Source organism: Hordeum vulgare, chromosome 3H (assembly GCF_904849725.1).
Source record: "Hordeum vulgare subsp. vulgare chromosome 3H, MorexV3_pseudomolecules_assembly, whole genome shotgun sequence".
In the NCBI taxonomy this organism is placed as follows: Eukaryota; Viridiplantae; Streptophyta; class Magnoliopsida; order Poales; family Poaceae; genus Hordeum; species Hordeum vulgare.
Window position 1 is genome coordinate 155,431,839 of NC_058520.1, and position 18,179 is coordinate 155,450,017.

Consider the following 18,179-nt stretch of genomic DNA (forward strand, 5'->3'; position numbering starts at 1 on the left):
TCATTCTTGCATGATTTGAATGAAACTAACCCGGAGTGACGTTGTTTCCAGCAGGGCTACCTGTATGGCTTTCTTGTGTGTGGGAAAATGGATATTTAGACGTCCCGGAAAATTCCCATAAAAATAGAGAAAATCCACGCACCGGGAGGAACCTTGGGCCACAAGATGGGCCAGAGGGGAGCCACAGGGCCCCTTGGCGACCTGCTGGCGTGGCCTGCCCCCTAGTTGCGCCGGGAGGCCGCCTGGGTGGGGTCCACCCCCTCTGGTGCCCTACTTTGGCTCCTATTTTTATTCGTGGCGAGAAAATTCCAGAACAGAAGTCGTTTTGCAAGTTCTCGACGCGGAGCCGCCGCCACCCTCGGTTCTTTTCGGGAAAGCTAATCTGGAGGCTGTTTTGGCCTCCGGAGAGGGGAAATCGTCGCCATCGTCATCACCATCACCACTCCATGATCCTCACATGGCTTCTCCCATCATGTGTGAGTAATTCCCTGCTGTAGGTGAAGGGGATGGGAGAGATTGGATGAGTTAGATCATGTAATAATTCGTCGGATTGTTGGGGGCATGTTGCCTATCATCTACTATGGTGTTTATCATCTTTGCTACTACTTGTTACTCTTAATGCTTGTCACTTTGGGCCCGAGTGCCATGATTTCAGATCTGAATTCATTATGTTTTCATGAATATATTTGTTTTCTAGATCCTATCTATGAGTAGTATGCACCTATTATAGTCCGGAACCGGCGATCCCAATGGTGACAGCTTGGGACACCAAAGGGGATAGACTATTGATACGTCTCCAACGTATCTATAATTTTTGATGGTTTCATGCTATTATCTTGTCAAACTTTGGAAGTTTTGCATGCCTTTTATATATTTTTTGGGACTAACTTATTAACTCAGTGCCAAGTGCCAGTTCCTGTTTTTTCCATGTTTTTGACCCCTTTCAGAGGAGATTTTGAAACAGAGTCCAAACGGAAGAAAATCCCCGAAAAGTTTTTTCCGTAACGGAAGAAGATCGGGAAGCTTGAGAGCCAAGGCAGCGGAGCCTCAGGGGCCCCACAAGCCCCCACCCCGCGACCAGGGGGGTAGGCCGCGACCCACAGGCTTGTGGGCCCCCTGAGCGCCCTCTGCCCTAGGGGTTGCACCTATATATTCCCTAAAAATCCCAAAAAATCAGGAGATCATCGAAAGTACTTTTCCGCCGCCGCAAGCTTTTGTCTCCGCAAGATCCCATCTGGGGCACGTTCTGGTTCCCTGCCGGAGGGGGGATTCGGATACGGAGGGCTTCTTCATCAACACCATGGCATCTCCGATGATGCGTGAGTAGTTCACCATAGACCTACGGGTCCATAGCTAGTAACTAGATGGCTTCTTCTCTCTCTTGGATCTTCAATACAAAGTTCTCCATGATCTTCATGGAGATCTATCCGATGTAATCTTCTTTTGCGGTGTGTTTGTAGAGATCCGATGAATTGTGGATTTATGATCAGATTATTTATATATCTTATTTGAGTTTCTTCTGATCTCTCTTATGCATGATTTCGTATCCTTGTAATTCTCTTCGAGTTGTGGGTTTTGTCTGGCCAACTAGATCTATGATTCTTGCAATGGGAGAAGTGCCATCAAGGGTAAAAAGATGGGGTTTTCATCATTGGTTTGAGATTATCCCTCTACATCATGTCATCTTGCTTAAGGCGTTACTCTGTTTGTCATGAACTCAATACACTAGATGCATGCTGGATAGCGGTCGATGTGTGGAGTAATAGTAGTAGATGCATAAAGTATAGGTCTACTTGTCTCGGACGTGAGGCCTATATGTATGATCATTGCCTTAGATATCGTCATGACTTTGCGCGGTTCTATCAATTGCTCGACATTAATTTGTTCACCCACCGTGATATTTGCTATTTTGAGAGAAGCCTCTAGTGAACACTATGGCCCCCGGGTCTACTCCACACCATATTTTCAGCCTTACACTTCTTACTTCGTTGCACTTTCCGCCTTCAGATTTCACTTTGCAAACGATCTTGAAGGGATTGACAACCCCTTTGAAGCGTTGGGTGCAAGCTTGTTTGTGTTTGCGCAGGTACTCTGCACTTGACGAGACCCTCCTTCTAGATCGATACCTTGGTTCTCAAACTGAGGGAAATACTTATTGCTCCTGTGCTGCATCACCCTTTCCTCTTCAAGGGAAAAACCGACACAAACCAGAGAAGTAACAAGAAGAATTCCTAGCGCCAAGGAAGGACTTTTGTTGCCGTAGCAGAAGAATTTATGGCGCCGTTGCCGGGGAGGAAGATCAAGTCAAGAACTCATCCAAGTTGGTGTCGCAAACTCATCTCTTGCATTTACTTTGTTTGCCAGTTGCCTCTCGTTTTCCTCTCCCCCACTTCACCAATTTGCCTTTTCCGTTTGCCTTTTTCGTTCGCCCTTTTCGTTCGCCCTTTTTCCTCGCTTGCTCTTTGTTTGCTTGTGTGCTTGCCTGCTTGCCGAAGTCACCATGAATGAAAACACCAAACTTTGTGACTTCTCGAATACTAATAATAATGATTTTATTAGTACTCTGATTGCTCCCGCCACTAGTGCGGAGTCATACGAAATCAATGCCGCTTTGCTGAATCTTGTTATGAAAGAGCAATTCTCTAGCCTTTCTAGTGAAGATGCCGCATCCCATCTCAATGCCTTCATTGAACTTTGCGACATGCAAAAGAAGAAATATGTGGATAATTACGTGATTAAATTGAAGCTTTTTCCTTTCTCGTTGCAAGATCGCGCAAAAAATTGGTTTTCTTCTTTGCCCAAAAATAGTATCGATTCTTGGGATAAGTGCAAAGACGCTTATATATCCAAGTATTTTCCGCCGTCAAGATTATCTCTCTCCATAATGATATCATGAATTTCAAGCAACTTGAAAATGAACATGTTGCACAATCTTGGGAGAGAATGAAATTAATGATTAGAAATTGTCCCGCTCATGGCTTGAGTCTTTGGATGATTATTCAAATCTTTTACGCTGGCTTGAATTTCGCTTCTAGAAATATCTTGGACTCCGCCTTAGGTGGAACGTTCATGGAAATCATGTTAGGGGAAGCCACAAAACTCCTAGACAACATCATGACGAACTACTCTCAGTGGCACACTGAAAGGTCACCTACTAGTAAGAAGGTACACGCTATAGAAGAAATTAACTCGTTGAGTGTTAAGATGGACGAGTTAATGAATTTGGTTGCTAGTAGAAGTGATCCTTTGGATCATAACGATATGCCCTTGTCTTCTTTGATTGAGAGTAGCAACGCTAGCTTGGACGTTAATTTTGTTGGTAGGAATAACTTTGGCAACAACAATGCTTTTAGAGGAAACTATGTTCCTAGACCTTTTCCTAGTAACTCCTCTAATAATTTTGGCAACTCCTACAACAATACTCATGGAAATTACAATAAATTACCCTCTGATCTAGAGAGTAATATCAAAGAGTTCATCAACTCTCAAAAGATTTTCAATGCGTCCATAGAGGAAAAGCTACTCAAAATTGACGATTTGGCTAAGAGCGTTGATAGAATTTAGTGATGTTGATGCTTTGAAAGTTAGATGTGCTCCTCCCAAAATCAAGATGGATGAACTTTGAAAGCTATGCGTGTTTCCATGATTGAGAGCCAAGAAAGAACCGCCCAAATTCGTGCTAGACATGAATGGCTTAAAAAGGTGTGTTCTCGTGATAAGAATCACAAAGATCTTAAAGTGCTTGGTGTGACTCCCATTGAATCTTTGTTTTCTTGTGTCAAACCTAATGATTATGGGGATGGATATGAATCCACTTTGGTTGAAAAGCGCCCCAATGATTCAGAGTCCATCTATCTTGATGCTAAAAGCATTGAAAGTGGAGTAGAAGACGTTAAAACTTTGAGTAGTAATGAAATTACTACCGTGGATTTCAAGGAATTCAATTAGGATAGTTGCTCCTTGATTGAATGCATTTCTTTGATGCAATCCATGTTAAACTCTCCACACGCTTATAGCCAAAACAAGGCCCTTACCGATCATATCGTCGAAGCTATGATAAAATCTCTTGAAGAGAAACTTGAATTGGAAGTATCTATCCCTAGAAAGCTTCATGATGAGTGGGAACCTACCATCAAAATCAAAATCAAAAACTATGAGTGCAATGCTTTGTGTGATTTGGGTGTTAGTGTTTCTGCGATTCCAAAGTATTTATGTGATGTTCTGGGTTTTAATGAGATTGAAGAGTGTTCTCTTAATTTGCATCTTGCGATTCTACTGTCAAGAAACCCATGGGAAGGATCAATGATGTTCTTATTATTGCAAATAGGAACTATGTACCCATGGATTTCATTGTGCTTGACCTTGATTGCAATCCTACATGCCATATTATTCTTGGTAGACCTTTCCTAAGGACTATCGGTGCTATCATCGATCTGAAGGAAGGGAATATTAGATTTCAATTTCCTTTAAGGAAGGGCATGGAACACTTTCCTAGAAAGAAAATAAGATTGCCTTATGAATCCATGATGAGGGCTGATGACCCACAAGTATAGGGGATTAATCGTACTCCTTTCGATAAGTAAGAGTGTCGAACCCAACGAGGAGCGGAAGGCTCTGAATAATGGTTTTCAACAAGGTAATAACTGCAAGCACTGAAAGTAGCGGTAACAAGTGATGTTGTAGCAGGTGAAACGTAGCAAGTGAAAAGTAATAAGTAACAAGTAGTAGCAATGGTGCAGCAAGTGGCCCAATCCCTTTTGTAGCAAGGGAAAAGCCTGAACAAAGTCTTATAGGAGGAAAAACGCTCCCCAGAACACACGGGAATTTCTTTCATGCTAGTTTCATCATGTTCATGTGACTCGCGTTCGTTACTTTGATAGTTTGATATGTGGGTGGACCGACGCTTGGGTACTGCCCTTACTTGGACAAGTATCCCACTTATGATTAACCCCTCTCGCAAGAATCCGCAACTACGAAAGAAGAATTAAGACAACGTCTAACCATAGCATTAAACTAGTGGATCCAAATCAGCCCCTTACGAAGCAACGCATAGACTGGGGTTTAAGCTTCTGTCACTCTAGCAACCCATCATCTACTTACTACTCCCCAATGCCTTCCTATAGGCCCAAGTGTGGTGAAGTGTTATGTAGTCGACGTTCACATGACACCACTAGAGGAAAAGACAACATAGAGCATATCAAAATACCGAACGAATACCAAATTCACATGACTATTATTAACATGACTTATCCCATGTCCTCAGGAACAAAAGTAACTACTCACAAAGCATAATCATAATCATGATCAGAGGTGTAATGAATAGCATCAAGGATCTGAACATAAACTCTTCCACCAAGTAATCCAGCTAGCATCAACTACAAAGAGTAATCAACACTACAAGCAACCTTACAAGTACCAATCGGAGTCGCGAACGGAGATTGGTTAAAGAGATGAACTAGGGATTGGAGAGGAGATGGTGCTGATGAAGATGTTGATGAAGATGCCTCCCCTCCGACGAGAGGAGTGTTGGTGATGACGATGGCGACGATTTCCCCCTCCGGGAGGGAAATTTCCCTAGCAGGATCGTCCTGCCGGAGCTCTAGATTGGATCTGCTCAAGTTCCGCCTCGTGGCGGCGGCGAAACCACGAAAAAGCTCCCTCTTGATTTTTTTTCTGGAACGAAACCCTTCATATAGCAAAAGAGGGGGCCAGTGGGCCGTCAGGGAGCCCACAAGCCCTGTAGCCGCCACCAGGGGGTGGCGGCTACCAGGCTTGTGGGGCCGTGGTAGCTCCCCTTTGGTACTTCTTTCGCCCAGTTTTTTCATATATTCCCAAAAAATTCCACGCAAATTTTCAGGGCATTTGGAGTTGTGCAGAATAGAGGACTCATATTTGCTCCTTTTCCAGTCCAGAATTCCACGTGCCTGAATTCTCCCTCTTCAAATAAACCTTGCAAAATAAGAGAGAAAAGGCATAAATATGGTACCACAAAGTAATATAACAGCCCATAAAGCGATAAATATCAACATGAAAGCATGATGCAAAATGGACGTATCAACTCCCCAAGCTTAGACCTCGCTTGTCCTCAAGCGAAAACCAAGTTCCATAAACATGTCCACATGTTTGGGACGAAGGTGTTGATAAAACATAATACGGACACGAGGGCTTTTTCCTAGCAGGGTAAGGTGGTTTCTCAGCGTAGGCACAAGGAACAACAGGATCACTAAAATCAATGACTTTCTCCTCAACTAAATTGGTTTTGACTATGTTGCTTTCTACAGGAGGATGATACTTAAACCACTTCTCTTTGTGAAGATCAACATGAGTAGCAAAAGATTCACATAGAGAAGCTACTATCTCAGAGTCAAGTCCATACTTAACGCTAAAATCTCAAGAAGTGTTTGTCTCAACAAAAGATTTAACGCAATCAAACTGGAAATTCATACATGACTCCTTACGTTCTTCCAGCTCCCAATCTTCAGAGTTACGTTTGATTCTTTCCAATAAATTCCACTTGTGGTCAATATCCTTCTTCATAAAAGAACCGGTACAAGAAGTGTCAAGCATGGTACGATCTCCATGAGAAAGCCGAGCATAAAAGTTTTGAGTGATAATTTCTCTCGAGAGCTCATGATTGGGGCATGAATATAGCATTGATTTAAGCCTCCCCCAAGCTTGAGCTATGCTTTCCCTGTCACGAGGCCAAAATTTATAAATATAATTCTGATCACGATGTACTAAATGAATAGGATAGAACTTTTGATGAAATTCCAATTTCAACCGATTGTAGTCCCATGATCCAGTATCATCACATAGCCTATACCATGTCAACGCCTTATCCTTCAAAGATAAAGGAAAGACTTTCTTCTTTACCTCATCCTTGGGCAAACCTGCAAGCTTTAATAAACCACAAACTTCATCTACATAGATCAGATGCAAGTCTGGATGTGAAGATCCATCTCATGTAAAAGGATTAGCCAGCAGTTTCTCAAGCATACCCGAAGGAATTTCATAAAAGATATTTTCAGTAGGTACCTCGGGTTGAGGAACAACTCCTTGTGCTTCCGTTCGTGGTGAAGATACCCCGAACAAACTCCTCAAAGGAACAGTTTCCATAGTGACAAGTGACAATAAATTTCAGCACAATATATAAATGTTTCCTTACCAAATTCCACTTACCAAAGGCGCTTTACTCCCCGGCAACGGCGCCAGAAAAGAGTCTTGATGACCCACAAGTATAGGGGATCAATCATAGTCCTTTCGATAAGTAAGAGTGTCGAACCCAACGAGGAGTGGAAGGCTCTGAATAACGGCTTTCAGCAAGGTAATAACTGCAAGCACTGAAAGTAGCGGTAACAAGTGATGATGTAGCGAGGTGAAACGTAGCAAGTGAAAAGTAATAAGTAACAAGTAGTAGCAATGGTGCAGCAAGTGGCCCAATCCCTTTTGTAGCAAGGGACAAGCCTGAACAAAGTCTTATAGGAGGAAAAACGCTCCCGAGGACACACGGGAATTTCTGTCATGCTAGTTTCATCATGTTCATGTGATTCGCGCTCGTTACTTTGATAGTTTGATCTGTGGGTGGACCGGCGCTTGGGTACTGCCCTTACTTGGACAATCATCCCACTTATGATTAATCCCTCTCACAAGCATCTGCAACTATGAAAGAAGAATTAAGACAACGTCTAACCATAACATTAAACTAGTGGATCCAAATCAGCCCCTTACGAAGCAACGCATAGACTGTGGTTTAAGCTTCTATCACTCTAGCAACCCATCATCTACTTACTACTCCCCAATGCCTTCCTCTAGGCCCAAGTGTGGTGAAGTGTTATGTAGTCGACGTTCACATAACACCACTAGAGGAAAAGACAACATAGAGCATATCAAAATACCGAACGAATACCAAATTCACATGACTATTATTAACATGACTTATCCCATGTCCTCAGGAACAAAAGTAACTACTCACAAAGCATAATCATAATCATGATCAGAGGTGTAATGAATAGCATCAAGGATCTGAACATAAACTCTTCCACCAAGTAATCCAACTAGCATCAACTACAAAGAGTAATCAACACTACTAGCAACCTTACAAGTACCAATCGGAGTCGCGAGACGGAGATTGGTTACAAGAGATGAACTAGGGATTGGAGAGGAGATGGTGCTGATGAAGATGTTGATGAAGATGCCTCCCCTCCGACGAGAGGAGTGTTGGTGATGACGATGGCGACGATTTCCCCCTCCGGGAGGGAAATTTCCCCAACAGGATTGTCCTGCCGGAGCTCTAGATTGGATCTACTCAAGTTCCGCCTCGTGGAGGCGGCGAAACCACGAAAAATCTCCCTCTTGATTTTTTCTGGAACGAAACCCTTCATATAGCAAAAGAGGGGGGCCAGTGGGCCGTCAGGGAGCCCACAAGCCCTATAGCCGCCACTAGGGGGTGGCGGCTACGAGGCTTGTGGGGCCCTGGTATCTCCCCTCTGGTACTTCTTTCGCCCAGTATTTTTTATATATTTCCAAAAAAATCCACGTAAATTTTCAGGGCATTTGGAGTTGTGCAGAATAGAGGACTCAAATTTCCTCCTTTTCCAGTCCAGAATTCCACCTGCGTGAATTCTCCCTCTTCAAATAAACCTTGCAAAATAAGAGAAAAAGGCATAAATATGGTACCACAAAGTAATATAACAGCCCATAAAGCGATAAATATCAACATGAAAGCATGATGCAAAATGGACGTATCAAGGGCCACTTATGGTTTGAGCACCAAAGACGACGATACGTGATTCTATCGCTTTTATGCCTAGCTAAGGGCGTTAAACAATAGTGCTCATTGGGAGGCAACCCAATGAATTTATCTTTTTCTTTCTGTTTTGTTGCGTCCTTACCATCACAATTCTGTTGTGATTGTGTTTTTTTTGTTTCTTTTTGTGTTTGAGCCCAGCAAAACCTTTATGACTAGTCTTGGTAATGGTTGTTTGATCCTGCTAGAAAAAGAGAGAAACTTTTCGCTCACGAGATGATTTTTCATTTTTATTCAGAAAGAGATTTTGACTTTATTCTTTTTGCTGCTTGTTGATATGTTTTTTTCCCAGGCCGTCATAAGTTTTCAGATTTTTTAAGGTACCAGAAGTATACGAGTATACAGATTGCTACGGACTGGTCTGTTTTTGACAGATTCTGTTTTTGTTGAGTTGGTTGCTTGTTTTGATGAAACTATGGTTAGTATCGGGGGGTACTAGCCATGAAAAAGTAAGAATACAGTAGCCCAACACCAATATAGATAGAATTCAAGTTTGCTACAGTACCAAAAGAAGTGATAGTTTGTTTTCTTGTGCTAATGTTATCACGAGTTTCTGTTTAAGTTTTGTGTTGTGAAGTTCTCAAGTTTTGGGTGATGTTCTCATGGACAAAGAGATAAAGAGTGGAAAGAGCTCAAGCTTGGGGATGCCCAAGGCATCCCAAGAAAATTCAAGGACACCAAAAAGCCTAAGCTTGGGGATGCCCAAGGCATCCCAAGCAAATTCAAGGACACCAAAAAGCCTAAGCTTGGGGATGCCCCGGGAAGGCATCCCCTCTTTCGTCTTCAATCCATCGGTAACATTACTTGGAGCTATATTTTTATTCACCACATGATATGTGTTTTGCTTGGAGCGTCTTGTATCGTAGGAGTCTTTTCCTTTTGTTGTGTCACAATCATCCTTGCTGCACACCTTTTTGAGAGAGAGAGAGACATGCACTCATCGCGATTTTTCTAGAATGCTCATAGTGCTTCACTTATATGTTTTGATCTAGATACTTTTGCTCTAGTGCTTCACTTATATCTTTTAGAGAACGGCGGTGCGTGACTTGGTAGTTGGCTTATGCTATGAAAGTAGTCCCAAATGTGATAGGTATCCAAAGAGGATGCAAAAACCTCCATCTTCATGTGCATTGAGTAGAAAGAGAAGTTTTGATTCCTCTCAATTAGTTTTGAGACGTGGATTTGGTAATATTAAGAGCTATGTTAGTAGGGTGTTGTGAATCTAGAAATACTTGTGTTGAAGTTAGTGATTCCCGTAGCATGCACGTATGGTGAACCGCTATGTTAGGAAGTCAGAGCATAATTGATCTATTGATTGTCATCCTTTGTGTTGAGGTCGGGATCGCGCGATGGTTAACACCTACCAACCCTTCCCCTCGGAGTATGCGCTTAGCACTTTGTTTCGATTACTAATAAAAACTTTCACAACAAGTATGTGAGTTCTTCATGACTAATGTGAGTCCATGGTATAGATGCACTTTCACCTTCCACCATTGCTAGCCTCTCTAGTGGCGCGCAACTCTCGTCGGTGCACAAACCCACCATATGTCTTCCTCAAAACAGCCACCATACCTACCTACTATGGCATTTTCATAGCCATTCCGAGATATATTGCCATGCAACTCCCACCGTTCCGTCTCATGACTTGTGCCGTCACTCTCATATTGCTTTTGCATGATCGTAAGATAGCTAGCGAGATGTTTCAACGTCATACGCCATGCTAGATCGTTGCACATTCCGGTACACTGCCGGAGGCATTTCCCATGGAGTCATCATTGTGAGTTTTGAGCTGTGAGTAAATAAAAGTGTGATGATCATCATTATTAGAGCATTGTCCCATGTGAGGAAATAAAAAAAGAGCCCAAAGAGCCCAAAAATAAAAATAAAAAGAGAAAAGAAAAGAAAAAAGAGGCCTAAGTGCCCAAATGAAAAAAAGAGAGAAAAAGAGAGAAGGGACAATATTACTATCTTTTTCCACACGTGTGCTTCATAATAGCACCATGTTCTTCATGATTGAGAGCTTCTTGCTTTGTCACTACCATATGCTAGTGGGAATCTTCATTATATAACTTGGCTTGTATATTCCAATGATGGGCTTCGTCAAAAAATTGTCCTAGATCTTCGTGAGCAAGCAAGTTGGATGCACACCCACTAGTTTTCCTTTTGAGCTTTGACATACTTATAGCTCTAGTGCATCTCTTGTATGGAAATCCCTACTCATTCACATTGATATCTATTAATGGGCATCTCCATAGCCTCTTGATACGCCAAGTCAATGTGACCATCTCCTCCTTTTTGTCTCACAACCACCACCACACTCTATTCCACCTATAGTGTTATATCCATGGCTCACGCTCATGTATTGCGTGATAGCTATAAAAAGTTTGAGAAAGTAAGAGTGCGAAAACAATTACTTGGCCAATTCCGGGGTTGTGCATGATTTACATTAGTTGTGTGAGGATGATGGAGCATAGCCAGACTATATGATTTTGTAAGGATAACTTTCCTTGGCCTTGTTATTTTGAAAGTTCATGATTACTTTGCTAGTTTTCTTGAAGTATTATTGTTTTCATGTCAATAGCAAACTATTCTTTTGAATCTTACGGATCTGAACATTCATGTCACTTGAAAGAAGTTGCAAAGGACAACTATGCTAGGTTGCATTCCACATCAAAAATTCATTCTTTATCACTTCCCTACTCGAGGACGAGCAGGAGTTAAGCTTGGGGATGCTTGATACGTCTCCAACGTATCTATAATTTTTTATGATTTCATGCTATTATCTTGTCAAACTTTGGATGTTTTGCATGCCTTTTATATATTTTTTGGGACTAACTTATTAACTCAGTGCCAAGTGCCAGTTCCTGTTTTTCCCATGTTTTTGACCCCTTTCAGAGGAGATTTTGAAACAGAGTCCAAAAGGAAGAAAATCCCCGAAAAGACTTTTTCCGTAACGAAAGAAGATCGGGAAGCTTGAGAGCCAAGGAAGGGGAGCCTCAGGGGGCCCACAAGCCCCCACCCCGCGGCCAAGGGGGTAGGCCGCGGCCCACAGGCTTGTGGGACCCCTGAGCGCCCTCTGCCCTAGGGGTTGCGCCTATATATTCCCTAAAAATCCCAAAAAAATCAGGAGATCATCGAAAGTACTTTTTCGCCGCCGCAAGCTTCTGTCTCCGCAAGATCCCATCTAGGGACCGTTCTGCTGCCCTGCCGGAGGGGGGATTCGGATACGGAGGGCTTCTTTGTCAACACCATGACCTCTCCGATGATGCGTGAGTAGTTCACCATAGACCTACGGGATCATAGCTAGTAACTAGATGCCTTCTTCTCTCTCTTGGATCTTCAATACAAAGTTCTCCATGATCTTCATGGAGATCTATCTGATGTAATCTTCTTTTGCGGTGTGTTTGTCGAGATCCGATGAATTGTGGATTTATGATCAGATTATCTATGAATCTTATTTGAGTTTCTTCTGATCTCTGTTATGCATGATTTCATATCCTTGTAATTCTCTTCGAGTTGTGGGTTTTGTCTGGCCAACTAGATCTATGATTCTTGCAATGGGAGAAGTGCTTGGTTTTGGGTTCATACCGTGCGGTGACCTCACCCAGTGACAAAAGGGGTAGCGAGGCACGCATCGTGTTGTTGCCATCAAGGGTAAAAAGATGGGGTTTTCATCATTGGTTTGAGATTATCCCTCTACATCATGTCATCTTGCTTAAGGCGTTACTCTGTTCGTCATGAACTCAATACACTAGATGCATGCTGGATAGCGGTCGATGTGTGGAGTAATAGTAGTAGATGCATAAAGTATCGGTCTACTTGTCTCGGACGTGATGCCTATATGTATGATCATTGCCTTAGATATCGTCATGACTTTGCGCGGTTCTATCAATTGCTCGACAGTAATTTGTTCACCCACCGTGATATTTACTATTTTTAGAGAAGCCTCTAGTGAACACTATGGCCCCCGGGTCTACTCCACACCATATTTTCAGCCTTACACTTCTTACTTCGTTGCACTTTCCGCCTTCAGATCTCACTTTGCATACAATCTTGAAGGGATTGACAACCCCTTTGAAGCGTTGGGTGCAAGCTTGTTTGTGTTTGCGCAGGTACTCTGGACTTGACGAGACCCTCCTTCTTGATCGATACCTTGGTTCTCAAACTGAGGGAAATACTTACTGCTCCTGTGCTGCATCACCCTTTCCACTTCAAGGGAAAAACTGACGCAAACCAGAGAAGTAACAAGAAGAATTCCTAGCGCCAAGGAAGGACTTTTGTTGCCGTAGCAACTATAGTTTGAGGATTCCATGTATCCATTGATTGTTAATGCTTTGTTCTGGTGCTCTTTGACAGGAGCACCTTAATCTCCATAAGTTCCTTTTGGCCCCGTTGATAGCGGGATGGTAGGACAGAAGATGTTGTGCAAGTTCTTATTGCAAGCACGCATGACTACCTTGGGATACATGCCTAATGTTTGATATAGGCCTAGATGATCATTACTTTTCTATGTGCCTTGCCCCAAGTGAAATACATGATATCTCCAATCCATGACCAACCATCCATCTCCCTAGCCTACAATGTTTTAATACTGCTAGTTACAAGTTACTTTACTTTCGTCGTTTTACTTTCGTTGCTTTGCCACTATTATTTCCGTTGCCACCTTCACTTCCATATCACCGTTGCTACTAATATTTCGTTGCCAAGCAAGTATCTTTCAGGTGCGGTTGAATTGACAACTCAACTGTTAAAGCTTATAAATACTCTTTGGCTCCCCTTGTGTCGAATCAATAAATTGAGTTAACTTACCAGCGAAGACTGTTGCGATCCCCTACACTTGTGGGTTATCAGCGACGGGTCGTGGATTGTAGGCGCTTCACCAGGCGTCGGAAGGGGTCAGGATCGTGCACTGAACCCTAGGCCGCTACCACCGTATCATGGAAACGTCCAGTCACAATCAATAATCCTCGAAGTGGAAGCGCTTGCGAGTAGTTGGCACGTGGGAGCAGTCAACTAAAGTGGTCAGTGAACCGATACGACCAACGCGAGGCAATGACAATGGCATTTATCATGCGCATCCTTCCAATCAAACATGCAGAGCACGCGGTCAAGGTGCACTAGCGTCGGTGACGATTGGTCATTCGACCATGTGAAGGGGCGTCTGTTGAGGTAGATCTCCTTCAAGGCGAGGTCATTGATGACTCGACGAAGAGATAAATACACTCATGGTCATTGTATTTGAACTTCAAACATGAGACAGTCACTGGACTCTAAAATACGCTCGTTACGGTTATTATATACACGGAGTGGTGATTATACGGTCAGTGATTCGTCGTATAGCACCGTATTCTACTCTGTTGACCAATCAAATGGATTTGTTGACCAGACTCGTGGATATTTACCACGAGCCTAAGAAGATGCGGACAAAATCCTTTTCTTGCAAGAGTCTCACGACATATGTGTTGGCTGTCCTGACCATGGATGCTCTCTGGGAACTTCAACCTCATCTATCGGCTGAGGACAAAAACAAGGGTGGCTTGAACAAACACATGATGGGCAGATTTTGTTGAGGAGATAAATACGCTCGTGGTCATTGTATTTGAACTTCAAACACGATACGGTTACTCGACTGAAAAATACTCTAGTGTTTGAACTCGAGTGACCGTATCGTGTTTGAAGTTCAAATACAATGACCATGAGCATATTTATCTCATCGGCGAAATCTGCCAATCATGTGTTTGTTCAAGTCGCCCTTGTTTTTGTCCTCGTCCAATAGATGAGGTTGAAGTCCACACAAAGCATCCATGGTTAGGAAAACCAGCACGTATGTCACGCTACTCTTGCAAGAAAATGATTTTGTCCGCATCTTCCTAGGCTCGTGACAAAATGGATAAAAATAACCTTGATAACTAATCCACAAAGTAAATTATGGACGAAAGTATTTCATCCAGCTAACCCTTTCATGTAGTGCCCGACGTGTTACTCTTCACCAACGTGACACCCCCGGGCTAGGTCTGGTCCCACCTACGGTCTACTGTGAGTATGTAGCGCTTGATACTTAGGCGCTATGGTCTACTGTTTAGCGCCTTATTCTTAGGCGATATGCCTTAGAGAATAACAGAGAACTAACGATGTTTTATCCCCCAAAATCTGCTATGTTCGTATGTAGCGCTTGACTCTTAGGCGTTGTGCCCAACTATGTAGTGCCTAACACTTCAGCGTTGTCGTACAGACTGTGGCGCCTAACGTTTAGGCGCTATGCTGACTAAATTCTTGCAGAAACTGCAATGTAGTTTGTGCTCTTATTGAATCAGTTTATCTAATAAAATACTTGCAAATGCATTCCAAGGAATCAAATTAGAATCACCATTACGACGAGTTCAACATTATTTAAAATTCAACACCGACAATGAGCTCAACTTTACTAAAAGTTCAAGATTACTACAAGTTCAACATATTAAGAAACCGATGACAAGTTCAACATCATAAGGAACCGCTGACAAGTTCAACATCACTTGTTCTTCCTTCCACGTGTAGTCTTGCCTCGTCCCCTCCTACTAGAAATCTTCCCCCTCACAACCGGCTACCATTCCTCCTCTTCCTCAGCCTCCTCCTCCTCCGCATCATCTTTCTAGCCATCGTCATCCTCCATTCCCCTCATTCTCCTCATACATGTTGCTCTCTGTGAGCCCTCAACGACCACCTTCTTTCCTTCCTTGTACTCATTCGGTGCGTACCGCCTGATTCACATCCAAGGCCTATAATGTCATGTCGTCCTCAACCTTTCATAAAAGTAGGGGCCATGGTAAAGATCGTGTGTCATAATGGAGTGAGGAATGTATCGAAGGGATGAAAGTATGCTATTGTCATATCTCTGTGGAGATCACATCCTCATCCTCCATATTAGTTGTCGATAGTGGCGTAATCGGTGACGCCCCAGACGAGAAACTAAGGGCTAAAAGCTAGCTAAAATATTCAAGTTTCAAGGCATACAAAAGTCAATATGTATTGCATAACTAATAAGAAACCAAATATAATATTCAATGACAACATTTGTTCCATGATGGTCAACTAATAAAGTAAGACAAATCAAAAGATAATGTGTATCATATATAGTTGATATAAAATATTAATACCAAATCAAAGTATTGGTTGATCTTAGCCTCGCATGACTACATCTTCAATAGGAGAAGAAGCTAAACCTTCAATGATAAACTTTGTAATGCAAATCAGTGCATAATAGAAATAGTAAAACTAGTTAATAAGAGATCCAAATTGTGAAACTTACGTCTACGAGGAGGCAAAACGCCTTTGCGTGTGCGATAACCTTGAAATCGCTCGATGATCTTTGATTCTTCAACACTAACAAATACATCTCGCTCAATGTAACAAACCTTTCTATGATTCATCCAATCATCACCCATTTTGTTTCTCAATCGAGTCTCGATAATGCTCATTGGTGAGAATGCCTTTTTCATTGTTGCACTTGCAATAGGTAAAATCAATGCTAACTCAACAAGACGATAAACCAAGGGAAAAGTTATGTGCATATCATTTATAACCATATCCATGGTAAGATGACCAAGGTCATCCCGTTCAAAAAAAAAAGATGACCAAGGTCATTGCAATTCATCAAATGTGGATCGGCTCTTGCTTCCCAAACGAATGAGTCTAGTTGGTTTCTAAGGACAAAAGTAACTTCATATGTAGAGTCATGGACATACATATTAACAAGATCAACTAGCTTGTCTTCATTATAATTGGCAAATGAATTCATGGGATCAAGACAAGCAATGCATCTGAACAATTGAGTAGACCTTTTAGCAAAGCGGTTGTTTAACTCCACAATAAGTTTTTTGTTAGAAAAGGAGGTTAAGACCCCCGGCCTCTGCATCAATCGATGCATACAACCATCTTTATTACTTATTCAACAAAGGTCTGACAAGAACATACATCAAACACATCAAACCACCCGAAGCCCCCTCTCATACCTACAAACCGTGATAATGTGGAGTGCTCTCACTCCCCATATCTAAATCCGGTGCCGTCTCCGATCCATCCACATGACGTATCGGAACTCACAGCCGGTGCAGCAGACCTAAAGCGTACACCACATGCACACGTTTTAGAAGCCGCCATCATCATCGAACCGTTGAACCATCTTCAGGAGAGAGATCCGCATAATCCTTGCCAGTCCGGCCATCCGTCGACGCCACCACGGCACCCAACGGCACCACCTCCCTGCGCTCGTCCATCTAGACGCGAAGACTCAGTAAGATCTGTCGTGCATAGCACCTGCCGACCAGGCATGACAAAGCGTAGCACCTGTCGGTCAGGCATGACCTGACATCACCAACGAAGCTCCGTGCAGGACGAAGACGCTCCACCTCCTGCCTCCGTCTTCCAGCGCTGCTCCACAAACGATGCTTCATAGAGAGGAACGACACCGCAATGCCGCCATCGTCCGATCTGGAAAACCATATCCTAGGGTTTCCCCCGGAGCAGCACGAGTGGATCAACAGTAGTTACAAATCGAAGCCTTCATCAAGGTAACGGCGCAGAAAGCCGCCATCGTCCGTCGTCGGCTCGGTTTTCACCGGCAACCATGTCTCCCCACCATCAGGCCCGTCATCCCCGGCGGAGGGGACGCCGCCACCACCATGGTCCCGGGTTAGCCATCGCCGTCGGCACCGCCAAGACCGGATTAGATCCGGCCAACAAGCACCAGGGGAAGGCACCTGGAACCGGTCGCTGGCGCGGTGGATCTGGCCGGATCGGCTACCACCGTTGTATCGTCGCGCACGGGAGGACGTCCAGCAGTACCAGGCGACGCCGCGCGTCACCGGCCGGAGCCGCCGCCCCGAGAGCCGAAGGCGCCGCCCCGGGAGCCGCCGTCGTCCAGGCCCTAGATCCCCGCCGCCACCGGGAGCCGCCACCCCGGGAGCCGAAGCCGCCGCCGTCCAGGCGCTAGATCCCTGCCGACCCGGGAACCGCCGCCGTCGAGGCGCTAGATCCCCTCCGCCACCTTCATCAAGGCCACAGGCCAGTGTCGTGGCGCCCTCTGGCAGCGGCGGAGGGGAGGGAGAGAGGGGGGGAAACGCGGCGGCGGCGCTAGGGTTGCCCCCGAGTCGCCAGGGAGGGGGCGACGCGGGGGGGACTCCACAATAAGTTGATCATGCAACACATTGAATATTTCATTTTTGAAATGATGGTTGTAATTTACCAATTTCCCACCCCACGTCCTTGAATGCCCATTAGCAGTTCTTATATCTTCCATATTTGGCACTACAATGTTGTCTTGACACAAAAATCAGTTACCTCTTCAAAAAGCTCATCCCAACCATTCCGGCTTATCTCTATATCCTTGAATGTG